The sequence below is a fragment of the Pipra filicauda genome, unplaced genomic scaffold (assembly GCF_003945595.2).
Source record: "Pipra filicauda isolate LSUMZ 115617 unplaced genomic scaffold, ASM394559v2 scaffold12_size5214236_pilon, whole genome shotgun sequence".
NCBI lineage: Eukaryota > Metazoa > Chordata > Aves > Passeriformes > Pipridae > Pipra > Pipra filicauda.
In genome coordinates this window covers 3,436,143-3,454,917 of record NW_024103763.1, presented here as the reverse complement: position 1 = coordinate 3,454,917, position 18,775 = coordinate 3,436,143, and the positions used below count along the sequence as shown (strand labels likewise).

The 18,775-nt window shown below is 36.5% G+C and overlaps 1 protein-coding gene across 4 annotated transcripts in view; it reads left to right on the top strand.

Moving 5' to 3' along the window:
- The window catches only part of CDKL5 (cyclin dependent kinase like 5), a 131,531-nt gene that overhangs the window by 57,714 nt on the left and 55,042 nt on the right, over positions 1-18,775 (top strand). The gene's annotated exons all lie outside the window — the stretch shown is intronic.

Below are 18,775 nucleotides of genomic sequence, written 5' to 3'. Positions count from 1 at the left end.
ACAGCTTGTAGTGCTGTATCTCATTTTAATGTCCTTGTAAGAGAAATCTTATTTTTAAATGTGGATGTGATGAGCACCCAAAGCCAAACTATCCATACAAATTATTTTTTCTTGCGAAAAATTGAAAATGTTATGCTGAAAATTAAAGTTTAAGAACATGACTAGTATTTCTTAGAAGCAGCAGCAGAAGAAATTGAAATAGGTGAGAATTAGAGACCTGATGAGGGGTCTTGGATCATTAGGAAAGTAGTGGTGCAAGCTAGGGAATTTATAGTTAATACAAGTTAATATATGGGAAAGGAAACAGCATATGGCTAATTATAGGATTACATCTGTAGTAGTATGAACTTGGTTGAATATTGGATTACAGTCTGGTCTTGTCATCAAATTGCAAATTACTGTGTAGCATAATTGATGCAAAGAAAATTGTATTTCTAAATTTTAGGCTAATCGTTCCCCTGAAAGGGATTCTTGTGGAGTTCTTGAACTTTCCTAGGACATATGAGCAGCTCTAAGAGCACTATGTTAATCAATGATCTCTGGACACTCAGTGTATTTAAAGAAAGGCCACTAAAACAGAGCACAACTCAGTGTTTTAGAAGATCATTAATGTAGATTATTAAATGTACCATGGTGAAAATGAGTCTGGATCATCTAGCTAGCTTTCAAAATTATTTGTACCATTAAAGTTGATTTAAAATTTTAATACACTAAAATGTCTTGAATATACCTCTTTTTCTTAATTTTTTGGGGTGAATTTAAAGCCTTTTTTTAAAACCATGAATCCGGGAAAATAAACATTTGGCAGTGTAGGTAAAACATCGACAAAACCAGTAAAAACTTTCCTATCATTTCACTTTATCTGAAAGCTATAGGCTCTTCTGGGCACATGTATTTTTTCATCAGTAAAGATCACAGTGTGTTTTTAAACAGTAAGTTGTCAATCTGAATGCCTTGATTAAAGCAATTTAAATTTCCTTGATGACTCAGTTCTGTGTAACTCCTAATTGGTGAAATACTCTCCTAAAATATAGAAAACTTTCTATTCTTTTGGAATAAAAATTCTAGGAATTTTAAAGTGTAGTTGTATTCACTTCTCTTTCAAAGCCTGGATAACAACAAATGGGGAAAAAAGGAAAGTAGTTTCCATTTATACTGTTACAGCTGTTAAAATTTGTAAAAATATGTAAAATTTCATGCAAAGAAGTTAATACCGCACTTACCGTATGCGGTGTTTGATCACAGTTAAAAGCCTAAGTAAGGGCCTAGACAAACCTAGCATCAGAGTATGGTGATCAAGAAATTTTGGATACAGTGGGAGGGCAGGATGAGCTCTAGAGGCCTTTTTGCTTAGACTGCTTAGTGCTTGATCTTTTTTCAGCTGATAGCAATTGTTACATGTTTGCACAGAACTGGAAATATTCTTTATGCTATCTGTCCCTTATACATATATTACAAATCTGAAACTCTTCACATACTGCTTTTTATTTTGCTATGTGTAGCTGCACCTGGACAATTAAGCTCAATGAATCTACTCCTTGCTTTTGTTCAGAACAGTCCAATTGCATGCTAACGTCTCCTTTTCTAAAGGGTATCTATTTAAGCTGCTTTAAGTTTAAGAGGAAAACTAAAATACCCTCTGGATTTTTAAAGTATTTGCATTTTTATTATACCTGGTTTATTTTAGCTTAAATTGCTAATTAGACCACTCTTTGTGGAAGTCCCTTTTAAATCCTCACACCTTGGAACATAATGGCTTTACTTTGCCCAGTATGAAAAATCACCCACTTTATGCAATTTTATTTTCACTTTTCCAGATGAGTAGCAAAGTGAGTATTTGTTTCTGAACAGCACAGGTAACTCTTTTCTGGAAACAGATACCAACATGGCTCTCCAGTTTTTTAGTTTCTTGTGCCTTAAAAACTTTGATGGAACATTTTCTATTTCTTCCTCCACATGAAGCCTAATTTCTGTAGAATACTGCAATGTAGAAAAATTTGTATAAGGAAATTCAGTGTCAGTCTTATAAAGGGGGGGTGAACATTTGCAGGTCTTGAAATGAAATGACTGTGCTCAGGGAGGCCTCTTCTTTGATTCACTTGTACCCTTGTACCTATGCTTTTAGAAGTTCAAAGGGGTGTACATGTGCCCATGGGAGGTATCTGATTTGGGCAGTATCTCCGTCGTGCAGGATGGAGGACAAAGGTAAGGAGCTTGCAAGTCCCCACTATATCTCTAACAGTCTTCTTGGTGGTGATGACAAACTAGTTCTTACATCTTTTGTATATATTTTGTGTTTAGATGTTGTCTGTTGTTATGGGATGGTCCTTGGCTTCGGTTTTGTTTACTTCAACTTCCACGAGTCTGTTTTCTGGTTTTCCTTGTTTGGAATTTGTGTTTGAAAAGTACATTTATAATCTGCTTCCCTGATGGGCTAACAGGAGAAAGGCTCCTGTATGTTATAAGCTGCAACCCTGTGGCCATCTTCCTGTTGTTAGAATGCGGGGACTGCTTACCCTGACCTGTTACATCCTTCTGCAGCAGAAACAAGGTGTGTATGTGCTCTGAAAGGGTGGTTTTTCTGTTTTCGGTTTTTGATATAGAATTGTGCTGCCGTATTGAACAACCCTCCTATTCTTTCAGTCCACAAAGAATCCTTATAATATTGAGGAGAACTCCTTCCCAAATGTGTATTATGAAGCATATTTTTTCATACAGTTCTAATAACAGATTACCACAGATTCCAGTGTGCTGAAAATTAACTGCAAAACAATTTTCTTAGACTTAACCTTGACTGAACAGGATTACCATCATTATCAATTTTCCTTTGGGCTGTAGAGAGTGTTTTAAAAAAGAATTTGTGGTTTTCAGGTGTGACAGAAGTAAGTGACATTTATAACTGTAATCATGCACTGAGGTGTGGAAAGATGAAGTTCTGTAGGACCGAAAAAACTTTGTTGGTTGGTTACACCTACTTCTGTTTTTGACAGTATGCATCTTGACCAGGAGGCAAGCTATCTTCTTGAAATCAATTAACATTTCCAACAGAGATGGAGGAATGCCATGTTTATGCACAGAAATATGTTACAGGCAATGCCATCTGCAGAGCAGAGCTGACTAGCTGCTGCTCCTACAGGATCAAATTTCCTGTGACTGTTTATGTGAAAAACTCATCTGAGGGGTGCATACCATTTTTTTCCCCTCAAAGCATCAACCAGTGAAGAATGGTGTTAAAAAACACATACAAGATAGTATTTGATGGAATTGAAGCCTGGGATCTGAACCTGCTCTAATTTTGTGAGTTCTCCCTGCTTCCACTGCTATAAATGCTGCTGTAGTGATAAGGAATCAAAACTATTCAGGGAGCAAAAGAGAATCAGTAGGAGCTTCCCAAGTGACCTTTAGAAAGCCTAAAGAGAGGCCAAATAACATCCATCCCATGGGATATAGCAGGTTTAAAACAAAAAAGAAGTGAGGGAGTGGTATTTCTGCTCAGTAATTCTGGGATGCAGTATTCCCTTCATCCATATTCCTCAGATAACATAAGAGAGACTGCAAGCCAGATCTCTCAGATGATGCCAGTATCAGAGAAGCAAATCAAGGGAGATCAGCCTGTCTATAGTATTTCTTACTTTCTATTCTCTATGATTTTCAGCGAAATGGATAGTTTTTAATTTATATTACTGAAGATGAGCTTCTGTTGCTTTACCAGCATCCTTCCAATTACAGATGGGTGCATGTACAGAGCCATGCACAAGTGTTTATATACTCACACACACATTTTTGTGTAGTTAATGAGTTATAGCAAAGTGGTCTCTTCTGGTCAGTTTTAAAAACTGATACCAGTCCATTCCTTCTGTTGCCTCTTAGTAGATTGTTATATGTATTAGATAGCACACTGTTATGCTGATTCTTTTTATTTTTGTGAATTTAAGGAGAACTGAACAGTTGTGCCTCCATATAAAATATGAATGGCAATAATTCTATTTGTTTTATCAAAGTATTTAGTGGGCATGTACAAGACTTTAACAAAAATCTAAATAAAAACCTTCACAGCTGAAGTCCTGTGATTATATTTTCTTAGGTTTCACTTGTCTTTCATCTGCAAATCATGTTTCAGGAACTTTCTGAAAATTTATCCTCATTGCAAAAGTATCGTATGCTTTTTACCTAAATATGTTTGTATGAAGGAAGGCAATCTTTTAGCACTTCTGAGCTATTAAAAGAAAAGTGAAAATGAAAGATCTGTTTAGTTTTGATATCTCTATTTCTACAGTAAACAATAAGTCCCAGAATTTTTCAGTGGCAGAACATGGCTTTTCTGAACATATCTGGCTAGGAATCAAATTATGAGGGCATAGTTTATTCTTGCAAAGAACAAATATGTGCAAAGACATACGTAAAGGAAAAATTAGGTCCAGGGGTCTTTTGTCCATGGATTTGTTTGAAGTTTTTTTCTCTTGATTTTTTAGAGTAGGGTAGGTTAATAATTAACATTCTGCAAGGCCACCTTTTTCTTTTTTGAAGTGATGGTGATAGTTGACTATTCACACAGTTCTAACTGAATGAAGCTGTGTGAGGAGACTAATTTTTTTTTTTAAACAAGGACTTTAACTAGATTTAGAGTAATTAATGATTTATTTGTTAATTTTTTTGTATTACTATATTTCTAGCCACGCCCAGACCTTTGCCTATGTGATTTTATATTGTAATGTTTTTTGGTTTTGGTTTTTTTTTTTTTAAATCGCACTCAGAGTCATGTTATAATGAAACCAAGTCAGATTTAGCACATTCAAGCACAAATGCTAGTCAACAAACTGCTGTTGGAGCTATTGTTTACTCTCTGTACCACCAGAAGGCTTGCTACTATATCAGTTTACAAAGGACAGAAGGCAGCCTGCCTCTGATGAAGCTTTGTTTTCCATATCTGCATATAGTTTAGACCAAGTACTGCAATGAAGCTCCAAGCTTACTTGTAAAGTCTTAGGTTTTGGATTTTTTCAGTGGTCTTAAATGTTTTGTATCCTCCAATCGAATCTGAAGTAACAGTACTGTTACTAAATATTAACGAGAAATTTTACTAAGTAAAAGGTTTGAAACCTTTACTCGGTTAAGAATCCTAAAGCTTTCCCAGTTGTTATTTTTTCTTTTACTCCTGTTCAAATGAATTGTTATAGTTCTTTGGAACTGAGAGAAATATGGCTCTAGGAGATCAATATATAACATACATTCTAAATCCATATTTTTCTTATGACCTACTTCTAATGAGGCCTTCTTTGCAAGTTATTTAAAGCTTTATTGATCTCAGGTAGTACCTTCAATTATACCAGGGACAGGAAACGCAAAGCTCATAGCAGAGATATTTTTAGCTTCGTGAAGATGCTCGCCACTGAACATGTATTTTATTCTCTAATGTGCAGGTTAAAGAAGAAGGATGAGCTTCAGAAATTCTGGTCTTGCTGTTAGCTATGCCAGATTGCTTTGTGGGATGTGAGAATTGACGCTGCACAGTTACGTTGGCAATGGAGATGTTCTTACTTCAGTAGCAGAGTTGGGAATACTGTATTTGTGTTTCTAGCATGGGAATTACAAATACAATCCAATGGATGTGATGATCTTAATGTAGCAATGGACTCAAAGAATAGTGATCCAGAGGAGGTAATATCTCTGAGGTTACTAGTCTTGATAAGATTTCTGAAATGTATCTTAAAAACACGTGCATGCATGTAAGTTTTTGCGTGCAAAAATAAAACAGACATAAGGGCTGCAAAGTAACTTGGGTGGAATTAATCTCACCCACTGTTTCAGTGCTTAGGTCTTGCATAACCAATCTCCCTAGTTTATATAAGTTGAGAGAGTCCAACATCCGAAAAGCAATTTTTACCATCTGGAAATTATTAAAATCAGTAACCTTCTGGCCAGATCTTGTCTCCTTGCCCTGCTTTTACTAGCTGCAGGGAAAGCCTTGACAATGCACATTGAGTATCTAACTCGTAGCTGGCTAAAGCCAAATGAGATAGACTCTACTTTAGGAAATACTTAGAGTTTTATGTAGATTAATTGAGTCTTTTTAAACACACAATATAATTGTTCTCAGCCTAAATTTAGCTTTGAGGTTGCTGCTTCTATTTTAGACCTGAAGAAGGGCTTCGGTTTCTTTTGCATGCACCAGTATTTCTAATGAAAGAATGCTGCCTTTTCCCCTCAGATACTGCCTTGCTTATATACACTGTGATAAACTTCTTTTTGCCCCATAATTTTCTAGACTTCTCAAATACAAAATTCATCATATAACACCATATGGATACCCACGCAGTTGTCACACAGCTGTCAGCTTCTAGTATTTGAGATGGCATAGCTAGTAACCTGTTGCCTTCATCCCCCATGCATACCAGAACACTGTGGAATGAGATTCATCTGTGGTTTTAGTGGGTTTGTAGCTATTTCTGAATTCTCAGCATTCCTCTGCTTTCAGTTAAATTGGGTTCCACTAAAATTTTAGATCTTCACAGATTCATTTATTTGTTATGCTGGTTTTAATACTAACTTCTGAGTCCAGGTACCTTATCCCAGTTTTCTTTTCCAATCTGTTTTCAGATTGCATTTCTGCCTTCTTTTCCCAGTCTCTTTAGCCTATGTATTCCCTAGTCCTTAGCTCTTCATTCTGCACTTTTTTATCCCCTCTCCCCACACAGTGTTTCCGCTGTTTGTGACAATAAACTTGGTGAGATCAAAACACATTTCTTCCCCTTTTTCCAGGAAGTATTCATTTGTCACATTTGGGCAAACTTTCACAGTGAACCTAAATTCTGCATGGTATCTTTTTTTTTCCTGTCTCAAAAGCACATGTGCATGTGCAAGATCTAAAAGCGGGATGTGTCAGATAGTCTTATCAGTAGGGGCAATTTTTGTTAGAAGAGATTTTTTAGTCTTCTTGGAACTTCTGTGATGTTTAGACTTTTTTCTCTTTAATGAAATATAGGAAAAAAATATACTCATACAGCCACGAGTCTTTGGATGCTGCAGAAACTGTCTGAAGTCCACAAACTCTGTTTCTCAATTTAACTCCGAAGCTGGAATTTAATCTGTAGAAATGCTATTTTTACGAAGACTTATCTGCCATTTCTTCTTCATCTGTTAGTAGTAACAGAACTCTTCCTTGAGTGCAAATTCCTTTATTTCCTTATGTACATTTTGCTTCTCAAGTTAGCTAAATTACCATGCAATTTGTGTAGAGGCAGCTCTCCTGTTCCTCCAGCCTCCAACAGTGTTCAGGAAAGCTTATATGTGTTTCAGGTATGAATCTTGCCTGCTGTCTTTTTTTAAAACAGATTGGATTGAATTTTAATCCTTAGTGCTATTCTAGAAAGAAGATAGAATCTCTTAAAAGGAATGCAGCTTTAAATGCTTGGCAGAGCAAAATGGCAGTTTTGCAAGAAGCAAGAATTTCTCCCTTATTATCCATAGAATAGACTGTCTGTATAATCCCAGAGAAGAAAAACCTTTCTTTTTCTGCAAAGCTGAATATAGAAACTTTGAGAAGACATGAAGGGGTCCACTGAAATACATATCAATATAGAGATTGGAAAAAACCTTTTTAAAAAACAGCTAAATTGAAGAGGGTGTAGGAAAGAGCATTGATTTAGTATTCTGTAGGGCATTCATCACACTGGTAGAGAAAGTAAGGAGAACTGGTTGATAAAACATCAGAAAAAAATGATCCTGCTGTATTGTAATGCTAAAACAATACAAAATTGGAGGAAAATAGTACCAACTTGTACCCATAGAGCTTTCTTGGTTATAAGATTTTCCTAGAATTTACTTTGTGAAGAGCATAATATCAGCAAAAATATTTTTTGAGGGGGAAAAAACCTGCAGAGCAAAGAGATGCCTTTTTGTAAATGCCACAAAATAATTAGGGGATGGGGGAGGGAGTTATTTTCTCTCCATAATACTGTCATCTAATGAGAGAAGTAGCCAAAGAACTGAGGCATTTCCTGATCAAATTTATCATCCCTTTCTTGGAGAACAACAGAAAAATATCATCATTAAAGATCTGAAATAAGTGAAAGGGATGTTTGTGACCCTTAATGCTACTTGAGGAGAAAGAAGACATATAATGGAGAGGACATGGAATGACAGATTATTAGGGTTAATGTAGACATCTAGGAAATGTTCCACAGCCAAACCTATCAATGAGCTGAGACCAAAATACCAAAGGTGTTGGTTGCATTTGGTTACACCTTTTACACACTAAATTGCATGGACAAGACAGTGTTACACTATTTTGCATGCCCAAAATGTGGCATGAAAAAGTTTGCAGTTTTAAACTGTTTGTTTTTTTTTTAATTGAAAACACTAAACATAAAAGTTCTCATTTTTGAATTCTAGACAAGAAGACCATTGTATCTTAGGTTTTCCCCCAGATGGGGAAAGTTTATCATTACTAACATATACTGTCTTTCAAATTAATGTGTTAAACCCAAAAATAAGGTCTACCATAGCTCTTGCTTTTGCTCCAGAACAGGTCTGGAGTGGCTGCTCAGTATCTGAATGGGCAGTTACCACCTCTGGTGGTTTAAGTTCCACTCCAAATACAGAGGACTTGCTGCTGCCATTTGCACATGAGAGATGTTAAGGTTAGGGCAAACCTCATCTGTACTTCTGCAGCATTGAAATGACAATAGCTGCTGCTATTTTCCCTTTTTTTTTTTTTTTTCTTCAGCACTGAGATAGACTACTTTTCTCTTTAAGGTAATGGTAAACTGAGCAAACTAAGTTTGAGAAATCCTATTGTAGCTTGCACTCCAAAAAAAAGATTTACTTGGTATTTAAAAATTGTTAACATGGAATTAACACTGGAGGTTTATGATGGATGAATACAAACATGTCAGGAAAGATGGGCTGAAAAGAAAAAGGAGTAAGGTTTTCCCACGTGTGAAGGAGTGTCTCAAATATATGGAGGTATTTTCTGGGACGAATGGCAGTGTGATTGAAAGCTTGTGGTTCAGATTAGAGGTGAGACCAAAAACTGTGGCATTGTATTGGGACTTTGTTGTAGACCACCTGATCAAGGTGAAGAAGTGGGCAAAGCCTTCTTTAAACAGCTGATGAAGTTTTCAAATCACAGACCGTGATTTTCATAGACGACTTTAACTTCCCTGGCATCTGCTGGAAGAGCAATGTGGTGGGATATAAGCAGTCCCAGATGTGTAGGAGCACACATAGACAGCAAAGGAGGAATTTAAAAACATTACTTGGGTGGATGTGGGTGATATTGGGAAAGCCAGAGCTCTGCTGGAGTTGAGACTTGCAAGGGCACCAAGAAAGACTTCCAGTGCTACTTTGGTAGTGAAAGGCTGAACAAGGAAAATATGGGCCTGTGCAAGTTTTGAGCTGGCTTCCCGCCAGGTCCCCGAAACTTGACAACAAGGACCCACCTCCCAGAGAGGGAAAAGAAAAAAACCAAGCAGCCAAAGCTATAGCAAATATATATATATATATATATATTTTACATATGAGACAGATACACAAAACGAGAATACCACACACCAGGAGCACTTCCAGGGAAGAGGGGGGAGGGAGAAGGGAGAAGGACAAAAAGGGGCAAGGACCGAACAAGTCAACCAGCCAACTGAAGGCAAACTAGCAAAAATCACACCACTTCCCTTCGAACAGGCAGGATGGCTAGACACGGCCCTTGGCTCTCCCCTCACGCGTGGCAGATAACAGCAGTCACTGTAGGCCTCGGCTCCAGATAAGCCAGACGGAAACAGGGACCCACCGTTCTCGAACCTCGCCGGAGAGGAAGAGAGCGAGATCCCTCCTGCTGGCTTTATTTATACCTCAAGTTACGTAAAGGAATAGCATGGAATACTTCCGTGATCACTTTTCTAGTTCCCTCCTGGTTACAAGCTGGTCTCCAGGAAGGCCTAGAGTGAAACCACCACAGGCCTGTTACAGGGAGGGACAGGCAATTTAGGATAGCAGAACTCAGTGTCTTTGCTTTCGTTTTCACCAGCAAAGTCTCCCAGGTTTCTGTGTTTACTGAAAGAATTGAGGAAGAAAATGAATTACCAGTAGTGGGTGAGGATTGAGTTGGGAGTTACTCAAGAGGGCTCATACAGTTTAATGGGACCAGATGCACAGTATCCAAAGGCACTGAGTCCTTCCAGCAGGACAGCTCTTGATTGTCTTTAAAAGGTTGTGGAGACTGGGGGAAGTACTCGATAAAAAGAGAAGGGACCTGCATTTTTTTATATAAAAAGAAAGAAGCAAACAAAAAACCCCCACTACAAGGGATTTTTTACCCAAGATTGGAAAATTCAAATGTGATTTCCATGCATTTCCCATACATTCTTAAGCTGAATATGTACTTTGATTTAATTTCTTTCTTCATGTGCTGGTAGATCTGGAAAGATGACATGATTAAGATAGGAATTTAGGTATGTATGTGTGCACCTGTACAGGTGTCTAAACTCCCAATGGAAATCTTGTCACGGAGTGGAGGGAAGTTCAATACATATTTCTTTGGGGTTGAAAGATGCACTTTAGTTGCCTAAGCCCCTAATGCTAATGGTGATACCTGGGATGCTATGTCTTACCTCTAGCTTGTGCTCCAGGAGGTTTGCTTCTCTGCCAATCCCATGTGAGTGTTGTAGATATCTAGGGAATCTTAAATGCTACTAGATGCCTGTGTTAGGGTACTTAATCGTGTCTTGAGTGACTGGTCAACTTAGAGCTCTTCAGCTCTGCTTATTGTAGTAGAAGCTTGAACACACAACTCACATGCAGGTGTTTGAATTTAGATGTCTTAATCTGAAGCTGAATTCCAGCAGAAGAGTTTCAGCCTCAGGAACCTGCTTGACAAGCTTGCCTTTGGTTCACAGTAGGTCTTGTTTTACAAATAAAAGAAAATGCCTGTCAGACTGTTGATAAGAAAAAAGAAAAAAAAATAAAATGTGAAAGTATCAGATAAAAAATAAATTGTATCCAGTGCAGAAGTAAATATTTCAAAACTAAAGCCTGAAATGTAATAGAATTCAGAAGTTCAGCCAATCATACTAAACTGTTTTGACACTCAAACTTGGGATAACAACACTGTAGACTTTTGCACTGAAAAAAATGTTAAAAAACCAACCAAACCAAGCAAGTATTTTCCAATAAGTTCTACCTGCTCTTGAGTAACAAGATGCCCTGGAAAGGAACATTGCATTCATAATAACAAAAAACCAGGAAATGCAATGTGATTAGAAATGTCTTGTTGACCTCTGCGTTTATGGAGTTAGCAATATCTTAAGGAAGCTGTAAAGGTGGTACAGGTTGCCTTTCTACATTTTCCACTTTGTTATCACTTGTATTCTGAACGCCAAGAAGATTTAGCTATAAGAAGTAATTAAATAATGCTGGTATCTGCCCAGTGCAATGTTATGTTATTTATAAATAGCTTTTATTTTCACAATTTCCAGCATTAGCAGATAAAAAAAAATCAAATAGAACTGGAAGAAGACTGAGGTTTGTAACTTAAATTACTATTATTGATGTTTCAGTATCAGAAACATTTTATAGAACTTTACTGAATTTGGTTTATGTTTTACATCCATGGTTTGGATTAAACAATATTGTCAAATTGTAAAATTATATGGATTAGTGCTACAATAAAATGAAATGAAGGACAGATTGTCTTAAAAATTGCTACAATAGTACGAGTTTACCATGAAAAGCTAGAATAGCTACATTTATAGTATTTAAAAGCTTCTTTTTGTTCCAGATCCTTTTCATTACATTATTATACAAATTCTTTGGAGATGCATATTTACTTTGTTGCTTGGAAGAAATTGTGAATAAATATGAAAAATACACTTGCAACAATGAAAGTTCAATGCTAACTGTTATCATCAGCCTAGTAGTTAATAGAAAATACTGAGCAGGTTCACTTCCTTGTAAGTGTTTTTTTCAGGGCAGTATTTATGCTCTAAATCAGTAGACTTCAAGTTTTTGAAGAACGTAAAATTCATGCACTGTAGTGGACACCTTAGGGTTCAGGTGTACCTCCTAATAACTGCTCAAAGCAGAATCAGCAACAGCAGGTTGTTCCTATTTTTTTTTTTTTTTTTTGATTTTTAATACCTCCAAGGCTATTCAGAGTATCTCTAGTGATGGGAACATTCATGACTGGCAGAGAGGTGCCTTCTAGCCCCACCTGTCCTGTGACTCTGTGAAGTTACTGCAGTCTGAAGAGCTTCTGCCACCAATGGAGGGAAGAGCCATCAGTCTCCCTTGATTCTGCCACTGGAGGCTGTGGCACTTCGAAGGGGAGCCCCAGTCTGTGAGTCCATGATACAGATGGGCCACTCATTTGGCTTACAGATTCATCTGATTGTTGAATGAGAAATGCTTGCTATTTGTGACTCCCTTGAATTACACTTGATTTAAACCAAAGCAAGCATTTGCTCATAGCTTCTGAACAGGCAACAGAGTTGTGTTTCTGAAAGACATAGAGAAAGAAATCAGAGAAACTGTTTCAATCTGCTTGCATTTTTTAAAAGAAGTCTCTTTCCATCATTTCACACACTTTGACATTTCCTGTCAAACTTGTAGCTCAAGCTTTCAGCCTTTTCTTGTGCTTCTTTTCCCATCGGAAGAGTTGAGCTTCCATACCTGTTCCCCTTGAAAATCTTATAGTGGGTCCAGAGTGGTTTAAGCTTTCTCTAGTCCTGCTTTTGTTTTTCCTCAACCAGGAGATAGTGTGACCATCTTCATTAAAATGGCATGTGAAGTATATAGATCTTTGTTCTGTTAAGAGTCTTCTCCTGCACTTAGATGGTTAGTAAATAACATTCCGCTTTCAAGAGATATAAAATTGATTTATGGTGATTCATTCTAGGTGCTTCTTCTCAAGTAAACTCTATGTGTTGGAAAAAGTCTAAGCCATTTTCCAGTAAATAAAGGCATTGTGATAACTCAGACACACTGTTCTGTCATTATTTACCAAAGGCTCTGTCTCTTCTAAAGATAAGTAGGACTTCTAGATTAGGAAGTAATTTCCTGAAAGTTCACCTATGCTAAGAGTCATATTTCTTAGATAAACCAAGTGTGGGGTTTTTAACTGAAAAATAGGAGAGCTACAGTTTTCTCAAGGGAGAAATACAAGATTAAAGCAGTGAAGCACCTCTTGAGGGAAATCCTCCAAAGTTTTTTTGGTGTAGAAGAAGACACAGTGCTATGACTTACATATCCTAATGTCCAACTGTTTGAAAAAAGAAATTGAATCTGTCATCTTGCACGTCTCTCTTTTTTCTACAGAGCATATTTTAAGGTACTCCATTAGATTTTGAAAGTAAGTGCCAGCAAAATTGCCAGCACCTAACATTGGAAGTCTGGAGAAGACAAGAAGGTGTGTTCTAGTCTGTTAATACTGTCCAAAGGTAGTAGTGTTTTAAGGCAGAATGTAAATAGAGTCAAGACACTGTGATGACTTCAGGACCTGATTTACATGGAGGTAATGATGCCTGTTACCCCTCAGAATGTGCATTGTGAGGTAGCTTGGCGTAAATTTAAAGATTTTTGTAATGACTAATGTTACATTTATGATCCATTGATCAATACTGACTAAAATGTTAATATTTTCTCCTCTTGTTTTGAGAGTAACTTTGAAAAATTAATTGGTTGGGGTTTTTTTTAAAGTTTCATTTTAAGCAACTCTTTAAAAGTGCTTTACCATCTTGTAATGGTTTTCTGGGCTTTTGTTGCCTCTGCTGATCGCTTAATGATCTGTAATTTTGCTGGAATCAAAATTACTGAAAGATCTGTTCTAAATGCTTAAATGTCCAAGAACATAGTAATGCTTATGCAAGTCAAAGTAAAACTGTACTACTTTGTTCTGAAAAGACATTAGCCATAGGATATGTTTGGCTGAATTTTGTTGATTTTTTAATAAGTGTCTTTGTTGTGGCAAACTAAATGATGTGGAAGTAATTTTGGATTGATTAGGATCAAATCAGCTTCTTGCTTGCTTCTAAATTATTTTTATAAAATTATTTTATATTATAACATTATTTTCATATTATCTGTGAGTAGAAAATGTGATTGATATCATTTTTTCTAGCAGAAGTTGAACATGCATTTATCTTTGGGCCTTACAGCTTCATACGTGTACAGATATACAGCTATACTTGTTCCAATCACAGAACATACCATGTCATATCTTAATATGGCACTTAATATATCAGCATAAAACCCTGATGTGATGTACTAGATACTGCTTTAGCCTGAGTAAAGGCAGCAATATGCTGCTTGTGCATGGGATGTGCTCAGTATTGACTACTGCTATATCTGCTCATGCTTGTTGATTTTTATAAACACTTGTTTTTTCAGTTGCTTAAAAAACCCATGCTTGAGAAATTCTTGTAATTATATAGGGTGAGGTAGTAAAATTATTGGTGAACGATGTAACTTCCAGAAGGTCAGAATCTTGTCTATTTTTCAAGAATCTTCTTGTGTACCTATGCTTTGTGTCAGATTTTCCATGATATGTAAAAGAAAAAGGAAAAAAATTCCTAACAGAAATTCTTGAAACAAAATAGGGACAAACATTTGAAGAGATTCTTCTTTGGAACATAATATTTTCAAGAATAGGACATGTTTTCTCTTTCTGGGGAAGAATGGTTGTAGTCCTAAGATCTTGGTTTATACTTATCTTATTCTAAGATCTTTGTCCTTGAGTACTCCCATCATTAACATCAAGGTTCTTTCTAGAAAACAACAGAGATACATTCCTCTGCTGTTCTGGAAATCATTGGTGTCTTGTGCAATATGTAATTACATATACATTTTGTAGAGACAATGGAAAAATAGGAGACCTCTCTACTTTAAATGAGATAAAATTAAATGGTTTTGAATTAGGAACTCTTCTAGTTTGATACTGGCAACAGGAAACACCAGCTACTACAATCTTGTGAGGAAGCCCAGGAGCAGTGAGAACTGCTCAGCTCCCATAGCCATACTCACCTCTCATCTGTGGCTAAGTGGGCAGACAGTAAAGCACATGTTTTCTCCAGAGGCAATTCCCACATATATTTTGAGGTAAAGGAAAGGACTGAGCCCTAGCATGAAGTGATTCCCATCTCCAGGACTGAAGATACGCTTTTCCCATGAGCAAGTATCTCCTTCCTCCTCTCTGTCACTGTATTTATATGTAAAGCAAATAGAACAGAAATTTTTGTCTTAGCCTTATTAAAAGGTATTAGCAGGTTTGTACATGAAGAAGAGCCATAGTTTGCCCCGTTTTAGACATATGTAATCATGTAGTCTGAATAATCAGTTTCTGTAGGTCCTTAAATTTTACACAAAGTGTTTTCAGTAATATTCATCTGTTGTTGCATACTTAATTGTAAAACAGTGTTTTTCCTGTAGTTTTATAACATAGAATGTTTGTAATATATGTCCTCAATAATCAGATGTAATGCCAAAGCCAAGAGGGATTTGACTTGTGTGTTTGCAAATTTGCTGTTGCCTCAGAATGTAAAGTGAAATACTGAGGCCAGAATTTTTTATTAGAGCATGATAATGAGATGCTTAGTAATAAATGTAGCTGAGTGAAAAAGAGGTACAGGTAAGTGAACACACATTTTCATACTTCATGATATCAGGTGGTGGTACAGATCAGAAAGGGTTAAATTTTTTCTTTGACATTCATTGAAGTCCCAAACTCTGAATCAACTAGTAACAGTCTTATCTACGTAGATGATACATTTAATTCGATGTGACAATTTTCCATGCTAGGAGTTGGATACTGAGCTATTGTCTAAGTAGGGTTTCCAGAATCAAGTTGAACATGGTGTTCAGTACTGTTCTGTTTCATAGTACAGTCTTGAAAAAAACCCTTTGAAATGCAAAATATGTATTTTAGTGAATGGCAATTCTATTTTTGAGAATTCCAATTTGACCTGTTTTTGAAGAGCAGACCACCAGATCCACAAAAGACTTTAGATCTCCAAAAGGACTTTTAAGTAAAGGTTTAAGTAACAAAGCCTAATTTGATCTGTAAAGAACCTTTCAGATTTCCCCAGGAGTCTGAATTATCACTGTTGAATTCCCTCATTGCTCAAAGCTCTGCTTTTCTTTGTATCCCCAATTCTGTCCATCTTCTCAGGGCTTAGCAATGTGTTGTTGTCTGTTTGCTTTGCACCAAGTGCCTGTCAGTACTTGTTTCGCCAGCATGGTAGCAGCTCTAGCATCTGTCTCCTAATCCAGGAAGCATATTTTTCCCATCTCTACTATATGCCTGCTGTATTGGTCCATATACAAAATGTATTCCATCTTTTCCAGTCTTACTCTGTATTAGTTTATCTGAGTGAAAATTATGTACAGTGCCATTGCACAGTCTCCATATGCTGCTGATCTGCAACATCGTACATTATACAGGAGATAGAGTTCTTGCTGCTTCCTTCCCCCAAGGGATATTCTATATATGACTGACAAATTTGAGACCATTTTTTTGAAATTTCCTCTTTCTAAAACTTGCATTTCTCTGTAAAACGTGGTGAAAACTAGACATCTAGTTCAAAATTAGTAGGAGTAGTGGCAAATAGAGGAACAGGGCATTTCAGATGGATTCTTCCTTTTGAAAATAGTTTAAAATTATGATGAGCTCATATGTTGCCTCATATAAACTATTTAGTTGGTTTAGAGCATGTGGCAAAGAATTGAGAAATGCGCACTTGGCTTCAGTTTTCTATCTGATGGAGCACCATCAGGTGTTCTGCATCATAGGGAAGTTACAGGCTTTTTGGACAAGCAAGTGCATCGTATTTAAAACTCTATGTATAAATCTTGACTGTCTTTGTATCCATTTTAACTTTGTCTTGACTGCTTCACCAGTGGCAGATTCCTAGGGAATAGCATTTAGATAGGATGTGGTCCTCCAAGAAACCTAGACAAGAATGTTCCTCCCTAAGATGTCTCATTGTGGTGTTGTTTCACTTCAGGTTATTTAAATATTATTTGTTAGGGGGGTTTTTTGAAGATAGGAAACATGTCGTATAGAAATTCCTGATTGCTTAATTATGACATCATTGATAAGTTTATTGAAATAATACAAGTGATAAAGTTTTTCAAATGAAAATTTCTTAAATGTGGGATTTTTTTTGAACTGTTTTGAATAACTTTTTCATCCATATGTGTGTTGCTGAGGTCTTTCTGTTCTTATTATTCCTGGAGCCACTCATACTCTAAGTACTGTAAATAGTCAAAATCCTACAAGACGTTCGATAGCATATCTTACATAAGTCTTTGCAGGACCTTGACCCAAGAGCTTTTAAAACTTAATTTCCAAAATAATCACTTTCACTGTACACAGCAGGATATGGCAGAAAAGCCACATGGATTAGTTTTCTTGAATAATGCCGAATTTCTCTCTGTGTAAGGATACATTTTCCAACTCCTACATTTCTTTCAGTGTACATAAGCTATTACCTTGAGAATAAAAACACAGATTTTTGATGATAGCTGAAACATCTACAAATTTTTCTTTTACTTCATGGGAAATAGGCATGTTAATACTAATGGATAAATTTGACTTATCTGCGAAGGGGTATATGCACACTGTCTAAACATAGTCAGCAGAGGCTTTCAAGGGCAATTACAGTGTTCCTTTTCTAAAAAATCCTTCAGAGGCTTAATTAACCAGAGCACCTACCAGTAGATACCAGAAGTCAAATAAGCTAAATTTACTCAACCACTTAATGTTCCTTTATAGTCCTAGTAACTCTTACTGTTGTTACTAGAGTTAGAGTTAATAAATATAACAATACTATAACATAGTAGTAAAAATATAATTAGTAAAATAGTTTGCTTAGTTTGTACGTTTCCTGAAACAAAATTACTAAGGAACTGTATTTGACATAAAAGCTAAAGACAAGACTGTCAGAATCATTCTGAACCTGAAATGTGTACTGTCTCCTCATTTCTGACATCTCTGTCTTTACTGTTCTGTAAATTGATTGAGCTAAAGGTAGTGCTTGGACCTCAGCTGAATTTATGCAATGTATCTATCAGCCTTCACATTAGACCAGTGTGTGTGAAGGGTAGGTTTCAGCCTTCACATCAGATCAGTGTGTGTGAAGGGTAGGTTTCAGAAGCAGAAAAGCAATGCAAGTCTTCTCTAAGAGTTAATCGCACGTGATGCTTCTGCTGAACTAACTTTCTTCAATGCAAGGTAGATATAGTTTGGTTACTTAAATCAATACACAATAAAATGCTTGCAAGTTTTTCAGATAGATGGTATGACTGATGATCAGAGGATTATTTTTTTAAACATGCAAATTATATACACACACATTCATTCTTATATTTGACTGCAAGTTCATTTTTAGTCGTAGTAGTATTGATTTTCACTTAAACACCTTAAACGACATTATTCACTATCTACGTGGGTTTTTCCAGGGTCAGGTATTTTGCATGTTCATGTGTTATGATGATTTGAAATGAAAAATGGAGTAAATCTTTGTATTACTCTGTAATTGGTTATGCACATGTCTTTAAGTATTCCAGGAGGGCTTCCCTTTTCATTGCTATTCTCTGATCCAGCCTTTGCATAGTGTTAATAGTGGGATATTTTTGAGTTTTTTTTTAAACTGTAATGTTTGGTAAACAAAAAAGGGGGTGTGAGCTAGATCTAGCTCATCAAGTAACCCAGGTAGCCTCCTGCCTCTCTGCTCACATTCCTTAACTCTGTGCATCCTGTTACTAAAATTCAATTGCTGCATCATTGTGG